The sequence below is a fragment of the Palaemon carinicauda genome, chromosome 17, assembly GCF_036898095.1.
Source record: "Palaemon carinicauda isolate YSFRI2023 chromosome 17, ASM3689809v2, whole genome shotgun sequence".
NCBI classification, from domain to species: Eukaryota; Metazoa; Arthropoda; class Malacostraca; order Decapoda; family Palaemonidae; genus Palaemon; species Palaemon carinicauda.
In genome coordinates this window covers 19,171,531-19,184,030 of record NC_090741.1, presented here as the reverse complement: position 1 = coordinate 19,184,030, position 12,500 = coordinate 19,171,531, and positions in this window count along the sequence as shown.

The window sequence follows — 12,500 nt, the reverse complement described above, 5'->3', positions numbered from 1 at the left end:
GACCCCGGAGTTCAAGTGCCATCAGCGATTTTGGCTTTGCCATTAACGGACTTATTACGGCCGTGATACCTTCTTTTACTCCGTTACCTTAGACGTGAGCTTCGCCCTTTGGTGCTCCCACACCTCGGTGCATTTGTAAGGCAGTAGGATGAGTTTAACCGACATATCAACTTCCCACCTCTTCGCCGACTCGTCGACTGACCACAATGGCGGATTCAACCAGCCCATCACACCCAACGGCCTCGCCTCCACGCCCAAAGTCAAACTACCGCCGTTTTCTCAACACAACACCGCTTCCTGGTTCCTGAGAGCGGAAGTATTCTTCCGAGTCGCTAGGCTCAGCGACTCCTGCGCCAAGGCCGACATTGTTCTCACCTCCATCCCAGAGGAGGTATTCGACAAGATTTCCCCATGGCTCGACGCCCGGGCTGGCCAAGATTCCTACAACAACCTGAGAATGAAACTCATCAGTATCTACTCACTCTCCGTTTCAGCAAGGGCACAGAAAGTCCTGGACCTCGCCGGCAAACCCATGGGTGACACCTCTCCTGTCGAGGCGTTGGACGAGTTGACCGGCCTGTTAATGCTTCCCTAGACCGACAGCAACGGCCGACGGCGCGAGATTAACCTATCTCGCAAGATTTTCCTTCGACGCCTGCCGCAGGACGTAAGGGCCCAATTGACGGACGCTGACACACTTCCAATGAACGAACTCCTGTCAAAAGCTCAGAAGCTCCACGAGGCCTCCAAAGCATCTTGCCTCAGGGCATCATCAGTATCGTCTTCGTTCTCCTCCTTCAGCTGCTCTTCCATAGACTCTTCATCAACACCTCCTGATGACGACGACGAGATCAACGCTCTGGCAAGGAGGAAACCACCGCAACCAACACGTCCGAACCCTAGGCCTAATCCGGCATGGTGCTTCTACCATCAGCAGTTTGGCAGCGACGGCAAGATATGTAGGGCACCATGCAATTTCCCTAGAAGATGACGCCATATGAAACCACCTACCACCATCGCAGCTGCAGGAAACCAAAGCAAGAATGGTTTCTATATCCTCGACACCGTCTCCAACCATAGACTTATGGTCGACACCGGCGCTATGTAGTTAACGTTCACGCCGTCACAAGCCGACTTAGACCATGGTCCCAGCCAAGACGCCCCCTCGCTCGTCGCCGCCAACGGGTCTCCCATACGGTTTTATGGGACTAGGATCCTCAGGATATCTATCCCAGGCCATTCGTATTCCTGGCCCTTCGCCATCGCTGACGTCAGTCGCCCCTCCTCAGTGCAGATTTCCTCGCTCACCACGGGATACTTGTCGACGTTGCCGGGAAACGCCTCATCGACACAGGAACCTGCCGGTCCCGCTCCCTGAGAGCCGGCCCTGCCACAATGTCCGTATCCGCTGTAATGACGCAGACCTACGCCGACCTTCTGCAAGAATTTCCTGACGTTTTCAAGCCCGAGCTCTGACAATTGCCGGGATCCCCTTCCAAGCAGGGGATCTACCACCACATCACGACGACGGGAGCTCCTACACATGCCAAATTCTACCGCCTCCCGCCCCAGAAGCTGAGGGACGCCAAATGCGCCTTTGGGGACATGGAACGCATGGGTATCTGTAAGAAACCATCAAGCCCCTGGTCATCTCCCCTACACATGGCAAAGAAACATGACGGGACCTGGAGACCTTGCGGCGACTACAGGCGCCTCAACCTCATCACAACGCCTGACCACTACCCTCTGCCCAACATGCAAGAGCTGACGAATGCGTTGCATGGCGCGAAATACTTCACCAAGATGGACCTTCTCAAGTCTTACTTCCAGGTCCCCGTATTTTCAGAGGACATTCCGAAAACTGCCATTGTGACACCGTTCGGAACCTACACCTTCGCATACTCAACCTTCGGTCTACACAATGCGGGGGCGACCTTCCAACACCTAATGGATAGCATCCTAGGCGACCTACCATTCTGCGTCTGCTACGTCGACGACATCCTGATATTCTCAAGGATCAAGGAGGAACACCGGAGGCACGTCCGCGGCGTCCTCAAACGCCTGCAGGAGAATGGCCTAGTTGTACGTTTCAAAAAATGCACATTCCGCGCTGAAGGAGTGGACTTTCTCGGTCATTGCGTGTCCTCGAGTGGGGTAAAACCCATGACAACCAAGGTGGACGCCATCAGAAAGTTCCTGACACCTATGACCACCCGCCAACTTCAGGAGTTCCTGGGGATGATCAATTACTACAGGCGCTTCATCCCCAACATCGCACAGACCCTGACACCTCTCGACGACGTCCTGAAGGGAAAGGCGAAGAAACTTGAGTGTGGTTCCCCACAACAACATGCATTCACCCGGACAAAGGACGCCCTCGCCAACGCCACCACCCTGGCTCATTTCGACGACAACGCCCCTCTGCGACTGGCGACCGACGCCAGCAACGTCGCCTGTGGGGCTGTGCTGAAACAGCTCGTCGATGGTTCTCCTCGACCATTGGCATTCTTCAGCAGAAAACTGAAACCCGCCGAAACAAGATACAGCATCTTCGATAGGGAGCTCCTCGCCGTCTACCTCGCCGTCCGCCGCTTCAGGCACATCCTGGAGGGCACACCCCTTTCATCATCGCGACGAACTATCAACCCCTCGTACACGCCTTCACAAAATCGACAGACGCATGGTCCTTCCAACAACAACGTCATCTCGCAGCAATCGCTGAATTCGGGGGCACCATAAGCTACGTTCCCGGAAAGATAAACCTAGTCGCAGACGCCCTTTCAAGGATTGAAATCGACGCAATCCACCTGGGAATTGACTACGCCAATCTCGCATCCGAGCAGCGCACCGACGTAGAGGCACAGGATCACCTGACGGGGCCATCTGCAATTCCCCTCGCGCCAGCAGGAGTAACTATCCTCTGCGACACCAGCACTGGCCGCCCACGCCCCTGGATTACGGCTTCCTGCAGAAGAAAAATATTCGACATCATCCATGGACTTTCACACCACTCGGGACACACCACTGCTCGCCTCCTGTCTTAAAAGTTCATCTGGCCAGGGATAAAAAAGGATGCCCTGGAATGGGCGAAGACATGCATCAATTGCCAGACAATCGAGATAACCCGTCACACCGAATCGGGGATAGGTGATTTTCCCCAACCGAAAAGACGTTTCGGTCACATCCACATCGACGTCGCGGGACCTTTACCGCCTTCAGGATCTGCTCGCAACCTGCTGACAATCATCGATCGCTCCAGAAGGTGGTTGGAAGCATCACCGATGACCAAAGCTAAGACCCAAGCATGCGCCGAAGCCCTTTTGTCAAGCTGGGTGAGCAGATTTGGCATTCCTGACGACATCACGAAAGACAGAGGCCCCGCTTTCCTGTCAGAGATATGGTTCGCTCTGGCAAATCTGATGGGAACGACACTCCACAGCACCACGGCATACAACCCTGCAGCAAACGGCATGGTCGAACGAACTCATCGCTCCCTCAAGGCATCCCTGATGGCGAGCTGCACCGATGGGGACTGGAAATCCCGACTTCCTTGGGTACTTCTCGGCCCTCTCACCGCCCCTCGCGCAGATGGCGAGCCATCGCCCACTGAAAAGGTTTACGGAGAGGCGCTCGCAGTTCCCAGCGTATTCTTTCCCACATCAACCAACGACACGCAGCTGGATCATCTCAGGGACATCGCCAGAAAGTTCAGGCCATGCCTTAAAACTTGCCAGGACAGAACTAAGCATTTCAAGCCGAGGAACCTGGGCGACTGCGGGTATGTTTTCGTCCGTGTCGACGCTCATCGACAGCCGCTAACCAGACCCTATCGTGGCATCTACCGAGTAATCAAGAAAATGACGAAAACCTTCCTTCTTGACGTACATGGCCAAGAGCACTGGGTCTCAATAGACCGCGTGAAACCGGCATTTCTCAAAGGAAGCGACACTGCCTCCGCGAGACCTGGCAGATCCAGAGTGCCACATCAAAACAAGGCGCCTAATGAGAAGAAAAGCAACAAACGACGACGAGAGGTAGCGATCCATACGCCGACCGCCGACGCGCCCCTCCGTTCAAGAACGAGAGGAACCCTCCGACGCCCGAAACGATACGAAGACTAGTCTCATCAGCCCTCTACGCCGCCTGATGTCTTGGGGGGTGGGGGGGGGGAGTACTTGTAAGGACATCGCTCACTCCGTCGTCCAGCATTCTCATGAAATTCTCCATTTCATTTAAATTCTCCTTTTGCCACACTGTGGTTCACTGTATATATTTATTCCACTCCCTCAGAGCTACAATTTTATGTATTTATCATTTTGCTACCTATTTCTATTGATTTGTATTTCAAGCATTTGTACGTGTGAAAAAAACACATATTGTGGCGGTTAGTTCAAGCCAGATTGGCGCCTGCGCGCATGCTACTTTTCCGTCTGCACCTTGTATTATATTCTCGCACATGTTTGAATAAACCGTCAGTTGTTGTTGGTGATAGCTCGTCTCACTGTCCTTACAAATGAATTTATGAAAAAATAAATGAAAATAAAAACGAACTGTAAGCACAGTCAAGCTTTATGTTTTGTTTTTTATTTTTTATCTATGACAATGTTTATATAGAAAAGTATGCAATGTTGGTTCAAAAGTACAGTATGTACTGGCGCAGAGATTTCAATTAAAATTCGAATGCTATTAGCACCGGCATTTATCCAAGAAGAAGGACTTATTGAAACTTTTGAAGATTTAGTGGAACAGGGGTTATTTTCCCCCGAATTACTTCCGGTAATTTATTATCTTGAAGATACGTGGCTTGGCCGACCAGGTAGACGAAATGCTTGTCGTTCACCTTCGTTTGATATTAACAACTGGTCTTTCTTTGAAAGAGTTAAGAATGATCTCTCAAAGACAAATAACTCGATTGATTGTTGGCATCATCGAGCATTTTCTCTGCAAGTGGACGCTGCTCACCCATCATTATGGAAATTCATCGACGCCTTTAAAAGAGAACAACCTCTCAAGGAGATTGAAATTGCAAAATTAAATAAAGGTGAAGATTGTGAAAGAAGCATCAGGAAATATAAAGAAAACGAAAGACGTCTCAAGAAACTAATCGACAACTTTGAAGAATATCAAGACGATATTAAGTATCTTCGTATCTTTTATTGTACATAAAATGCAGAGATATGGAAATAAAACTTTAAATAAAATTTCAAATATTCGTTAATTAATATCAATTCTTTTCTCCTTAAAGTATGCTATGGATTCGAACAATATTAATTTTAAAAAAATTGCTTCTTGGAATATCTTGTTATTCGATCAATTGTAAATTCAAACAATTACACACTCCAACAATTCTTTTCGAGCAATTGGTTTTCGAAAAAATAAAATAAAATAATCGATAAATTGTCCTTCGAAGGTTTGTTTTTCAAAAAATCGTCCGCTTACGATCAAAAGCAGCACTAAGATCGAGTAACATTAAAATACCACATTTATTTTCATCCATCATTTCCAGCATATCATTTACAACAGAACAGATGGCTGTCTCCGTAGAGTGTAGTTTTCTGTAAGCAGCTTGGTAGTCTGGCAAAGCTACTAATACTTTTAGGTGACTGACTAGTTGTTAAAGAATTACATATTCTATCACTTTTGAAACAAATGATAGACTCGAAATCGGTCTATATGAACTTAATTCATGGTAATCCAGAGCACTTTTCAGAACCGGTGTGACTATACCCATTTTCTCAGATTTAGGAAACTTACATTCATCAATTCTTGCATTTGCTATTCTCATAATTACTTCGGCTAGACTAGAAAAGTTTCTGTCTCCAATTACTTCAGATATTTGCATAGGATTGATTGCGCAGTTTGATTTCTTTGCTCTCTTCAGAAGAGAGAGAGAGAGAGAGAGAGAGAGAGAGAGAGAGAGAATCCATTTGGTTCCCAGTAGTATTATTTGAAATTTTATTGTCATTACGTTAGGCCTACTTTCATCTTCATCCCTTTGTTTCGATGCATCCTCATTAAAGAATGAACAGATAATAATTGAATTAGTAAGACAAATATCTCTTCACATATTTTTGGATATAGATTTATCTTGGGTTATTGCTAGTAACTATATCTGTAGTTTAGTTAGGCTGTTATTAAGTATGGCTTTATTCCATTTAAACTCCAAGAATAATTTTTTTGATACTGATACAACTAATTCTGTTCTTGATGAGCTTAAAATTCTCTTACACGTCTATTTAAAGAACAAACATGGAGCTTTGAATGGATCCTAACGAACATGATTTATTGGTAATTAAAGAATGATTACCTTTATTAACACAAATTCCACGGCTCGTTTAACCTGCAGTTATGCTGCGAACAACCTCTCAACCGACTGTTAGCTTTTTTAGGGATGGATATCAATGAAAAACTCTGCACCAACCAAATTAGAGCTTCTAATATTCTGGACATTTTTTCATCTGTGCTCTGTGATTAACTTTAAAAGTACAAAGATGTTACCACCTTTTATTGGCATTGGAATCGGAATAAAATCAGGTTGCTAATAGTATCACTTATTGGTTTCCGTAATAGGACCATATTGTCTGGCTGTTTTTAGCGACTTTTATTGAACTCTCGAGCTGCAGAAGCATATGAAAGAATTAATGAATAATGAATAACTTAGACTAAGATGATCTATTTTAATAGTATTGATTTTCTATCGATAAAAACTCACAACCTACAGTATACAAACAACATATGTACAGTTAGAATCAAAAGAACGCAAACACGTGGGGAAAATCTCTCGTCAGATGTCTCTAGGGTTCCCATGACAAAACAGAAAAGGTGTTGCTCTTCTTACTACTACTATGAAATGGGCGGAGCATTCTCCAACCTCAGCAAATCAAAGACAGCAAAGGGGTGTTTTTGCTGGTGAAAGCATCAAAATTTTACAAATCGATTTGCCATATTTCATTCTGTTTTATCATTTGACGTTTCGAATATCAACTGCAAATACTGAATACACACATACACACACATTTATATATATATATATATATATATATATATATATATATATATATATATATATATATACATATATACATACATACATACACACACACACACACATATATATATATATATATATATATATATATATATATATATATATATATATATATATATATATATATGTGTGTGTATGTGTGTATGTGTATATGCAGTGGATATTCGAAACGTCAAATGATAAAACAGAATGAAATATGGCAAATCGATATATATATATATATATATATATATATATATATATATATATATATATATATATATATATATCATAAATCCATAAAATCCTGTAGAATTTATTGAAGTATCGCAGCTAAAGAATTCCTCCCGTTAACAGCTACATTAGATTATTTCGACATTAGTCTTGTTCAAATCACCGATGAGAGAAAAAGTACTTTCACATATAGTTCGATGTAAGGTAATAATAAAAAAAAACATCATACATGAGTTATACTGGCCTAAATGACATAGAGAGAGAGAGAGAGAGAGAGAGAGAGAGAGAGAGAGAGAGAGAGAGAGAGAGAGAGAGAGAGAGAGAGAGAGAGAGAACAGAAGTAATAATAATAATAATAATTGGACCAAAACGTAAACTTTGAGAGTTCTGTCGAGGTGCGTATTGGCCCGCGCACTGAGCCCTTTTGCAATTTGGAATTGCAAGATATTTCTTTGGATTTATTAAACGTAATTAGTGTTTATTACCTTCCAGATTCCTAGAATTTATCCATTTATTCAAACCTACCGAAATCTTGTAACCTTTCCAGAAACCACATTATTACTTCCATTCTTGCCTATCTGTCTTTCAACAATTCCAACTCTTACACTTTAAAAAAAAAAGCGTCAAAATTTTGCATAAAAATTTTGACGTGTAACTTTGGTAAAAAATATTGATGCATAATTGCACACACACTTTTAGGCGTTTTCCCATCAAAATTCATTATCGTCAAAATCTTCGACATGGATGCATCAGTGGTCATAGCACTAGTGTTGGCATTGGACTCTGATAAACCTCCTGGTAAACGTCGGAAATGGTCAAAAGTATACCTGATATGAAGTTTTGAAAAATTTTCCATATCTTTTCATAAAGGAGCCCACACACGTATCAAAAATTTGCCGACTCGTCAAAAAATATCAAACGGATTTGATCAATCAAAACTTTGTTTCAAATCTTTTTTTTTTTTTTTTGACATCAAAACGTCCTACAAACACTCAAACTTTGCATCAAAATTTTGATGCAAAATTTTGACGCTTTTTTTTTAACGTGTATGGGCCCCTTTAGTGAGATAGAGATTCACTTCTGGAACATAATGTCACTAGAGAATGGAACTTATAATGTTCCTCTAGATGATATTTGATTTGAAATTGAGTTTTATGTAAGAGGGAGATATAAACTTGACGCCATCTTTTATCATTTGTTATGGAGAGAGAGAGAGAGAGAGAGAGAGAGAGAGAGAGAGAGAGAGAGAGAGAGAGAGAGAGAGAGAGAGAGAGAGAGAGAGTTGGTAACGAAGTGAGAAGGGGTGGAAGAGTCTGCGCGTAGTGAGAGCGAGAAGGGGTGAGAAAGGGAGGGAATAGTGAGAGTCAAAAAAGATTGGGGGCCATCCCATACTAGTTATGTTACAGATGAACTCTTTATGATTAGTTGGCAGCTTGAATCTGCGTTGTCCATGTCAGTGTTAAAATGACAAACTCCATTTCTAACTAAGCTGATAAACGACAGAAACAAAAGAATAAAGTCACGCTATTTTTAAGTAACAAGACACCAAGGATTTCAATAGGTAAAACCGAATCATATTTGAATAAGAGCTAATTTTGGGCCAGAGTTCGTAAACAAATGCACAAAAGCTATCTAGAATATGGTACAAATGGGGCAAGGGGTGGGTGCGCTTTAAAGAACATAATTTCAAGCTTGTAAGCAAAGTTTTTCTCCCTTTTTAGCTTAGCATTTTCAGTTCGTATTGTATCGTTTCTTTTTTACGGTACATGTGTTTATTTTTCTAGTTTTTTTAACATTACCCTGGTTTTTGGACAGCTTACTGGAAGATGTAAATGAGAATGTAGCAGCTGGACAATTTATACAGAGAGCTAGATACAGAACCAGGTGGAGGCAATTGACACCCCACGTCGAGGACTTGGCAGATGATGTCTGATGTTTATGGAATTGGATCAGTTTACAGCACAGTTGGAATCTACATGGAAAAATTTGGATTCTGTAAAAATGATGGCCTGAAATTAGTCCCTCGTATGACTGAAACCATTCCTGAGAAGATTCAAAAGTCCAGTTTAAGAGTTTCCGCTATACTACCGGAGAAAACGACCTGAAGAATCAACCCACATAAACCCCTCAAACTGTGCTGAAAATTGCAACATCGATATTTTGATTTTTCTTATATATAAAATATTGCTTTCCATATGCCCTTTGAGGGTCAATTTATCCCCGCTGTAATGGGATCTGTGTCTAGTAGGCTACTGCCAATACTCCAAACTTTACTACAACTATGCGTGTATATATATGTATATGCATATATATCTATTTATCTATCTATCTATATATATATATATATATATATATATATATATATATATATATATATATATATATATATATATATATATATATATATATATATATATATATATATATATATATATATATATATATATATATATATATATATATATATATATATATATATATATATATATATATATATATATATATATATATATATATATATATGATAAATTTTGGACATTTAGACGTGTTTTTGATATCAAAATAAGCCATATATTTTTAATGCATTAATGTCTGGATTCTCTTCACGACCTCGGGATCAGAGCCCCAGCTGAAATCATATAAAGACAACAGCTGACCAGCCGGGAGTCGAACCCTGGTCCAGGAAACTTGTATGAACATTGACATACCTCTTGGCCAAGTGGTATATCAATATTCATACAAGTTTCCTGGACCAAAGTTTGATTCCTGTCCAGTTAGAAGTTGTTGTCTTTGAACGATTTTGCCTGGGGCTCTGGCATTAAGAGGGGAGCCCCAGCTTGCCAGCAGGAAGACTGGAGCCCCGGCCTGCCAGCAGGAAGGGGGGAGCCCCCATCTGCCAGCAGGAAGGGAAGAACCCCGGCCTTCCAGCAGGAAAAAGGGAGCCCTGGCCTGCCAGCGGGAAGGGAGAAGCCCCGGCCTGCCAGCAGGAAGAGGGGAGCCCCGCCCTGCCAGTGGGAAGAGTGGAGCCCCGCCCTGCCAGTGGGAAGGTGGAAGCCCCGCCCCGTCAGTGGGAAGAGGGAAGCCCTGCCTTGCTAGTGGGAAAGAAGGAGCCTCGCCCTGCCTGCGGAAATGTGGGTGCCCAGCCCTGCCAGCGGAAAGGGGGGGAGCCTCACCCTGCCAGTGGGAAGGGGGGAGCCCTGCCCAGCCAGCAGGAAGGGGGTAGTCCAGCCCTGCCAGTGGGAAGAGGGGGAGTCCTGCCCAGCTAGCGGGAAGGGCGGAGCCCCACCCTGCCAGCGGGAAGGGGGGAGGCCCTCTGGGCTAGCGGGAAAAGGCAGCCCAGCCGAGTCAACAATATAGAGTTCCTGTATCTAGCTTATTTTTAAAAAACAGGCTCCAAAATCCGAAATAGTCTTCAAAATTCCCCCAACTCCTTGTTCGACTCCAATTTGTCTTTCATCATCAATAGGAAAGTTGAATGCTTTCCTGTCAGAGCTCCAAAAGATTCTTAGTCTCTCTGTTAGGAGTAATATGGAATACCGGTGCCTTCCCAAATCGGCTTCAAATTCTCATTCGTCTCAAGAAGAAATGTTTGAAAAGGTAAAAAGATCCTTTTGATTATTTTACTGACCAACCCAAATTTGCAAGCTTTTACCACTGATTCACCATGAGGGTATAAAAAAGGAAACAAGATTTGGGTTTTGCAGAAAATGCTTTGGTGAAAGTTAAGAGAATTGTTCTCGTCATAAAGGAATCAACGAAAAGTGGAATCAGGAAGGCAGTCATGAAAAGCAAAACAAGAATCTTGAAGGCTAATAACTGATTTATTTGAAAGGATTCACACAAAAAATGCAGGAAGAATAGGGAGACAGGAAGGAGAACGGGAGAGAAAAAATAAAGAATCCGAAAAGGAGATCTAGTTATTAGTTGTTGATAAGTTTAAGATAGGGTGAATTTGAAAGGAGAAAGTAAAGTCCCTAATGTTGAAGATCCAAAAATAAAGATTGTGCAGAAGAAGGCGGAAACTGCACAGTAGTAGAGAATATTGAAGGACCAGAGAAAGATCTAAAATTCTTCAATCTGAAGTATTTTTTTTCTCTCTAAAAAAGGAAGACTTCTAAGGAGAGGCACTCCAATTGGATGTCTTCCTTTTGGAAATCCCTAGCAAGCTCCAAATCCGAAATAGTCTTCAAAATTTTCTCAAATCGTTGTTCGACTCCAATTTGTCTTTCGTCATCAATAGGAAAGTTGAATGCTTTCCTGTCAGAGTTAAAAAGATTGTTAGTCTCTCTGTTAGGAGAAATATGCAATACTGGTACATTCCCAAATCGGCTTCAAATTGTCATTCATCTTGAGCAAGAATGTTAGAAAAGGTAAAAAGATTGTTTGAATCATTTTATTGATCAACCCAAACTTGCAAGATTTTGTCATTGACTTACATCTGAGGCCATTAAAACAGAAACAAGATTTGGTTGATACTGCAATTGCTTTGGTGAAAGTTAAGACAATTATTGAGTCTGCGACTTTGGAAGAGAACTAAAATACATCGTCAAAAATGAATCAACGACAAGTGGAATCAGGAAGGCCGTTAGGAAAAGCTAAAAATGAATCTTCAAGACTAATAATGGATTTAATTGAAAGGATTCAGACAGAAAATACAGGAAGAAGGAGACAGGAAGGAGAACGTGAGGGAAGAAATAAAGATTCCAAAAATGAGAGCTAGTTATTATTTGTTGATCACTTTACGACTGTACGGATTTGAAATGACTAAGTAAAGTCCATAATGTTGAAAATTAAAAAATAAAGATTATGCAGAATAAGGCGGAAACTGCACAGAAGTAGAGAATACTGAAGGATCAGAGATAGCTAAAATTCTTCAATCCGAAGTAAATATTTTCCCTCTAAAAGGAAGAACTTTTAAGGAGTGACACTCCAATTAGATGTCTTCCTGTTAGTACACTGTTATAAAATAAAATGATTATATAGGACCGAGGAAGGAACAGGTTTGGGATCAGAGATTTTTGGTTTACGGTGCCCCATATTTGAACTTCGGGCTCCAGCTTCAGTCGTCATTTTGTGTCAGCCTCAACATCATCTGTCTGTCATCAGTGTTCGTAACAGCTTTTAAAAGATACATCCAACGCTCCGTTCCCCTTACGGGCTGCCAACACAAGGGCCCGTAGTCTGCCTTGTATATAGGCGGGTCAGTCTAAATCATCATAATCAGGAGAGGTAATTTGAG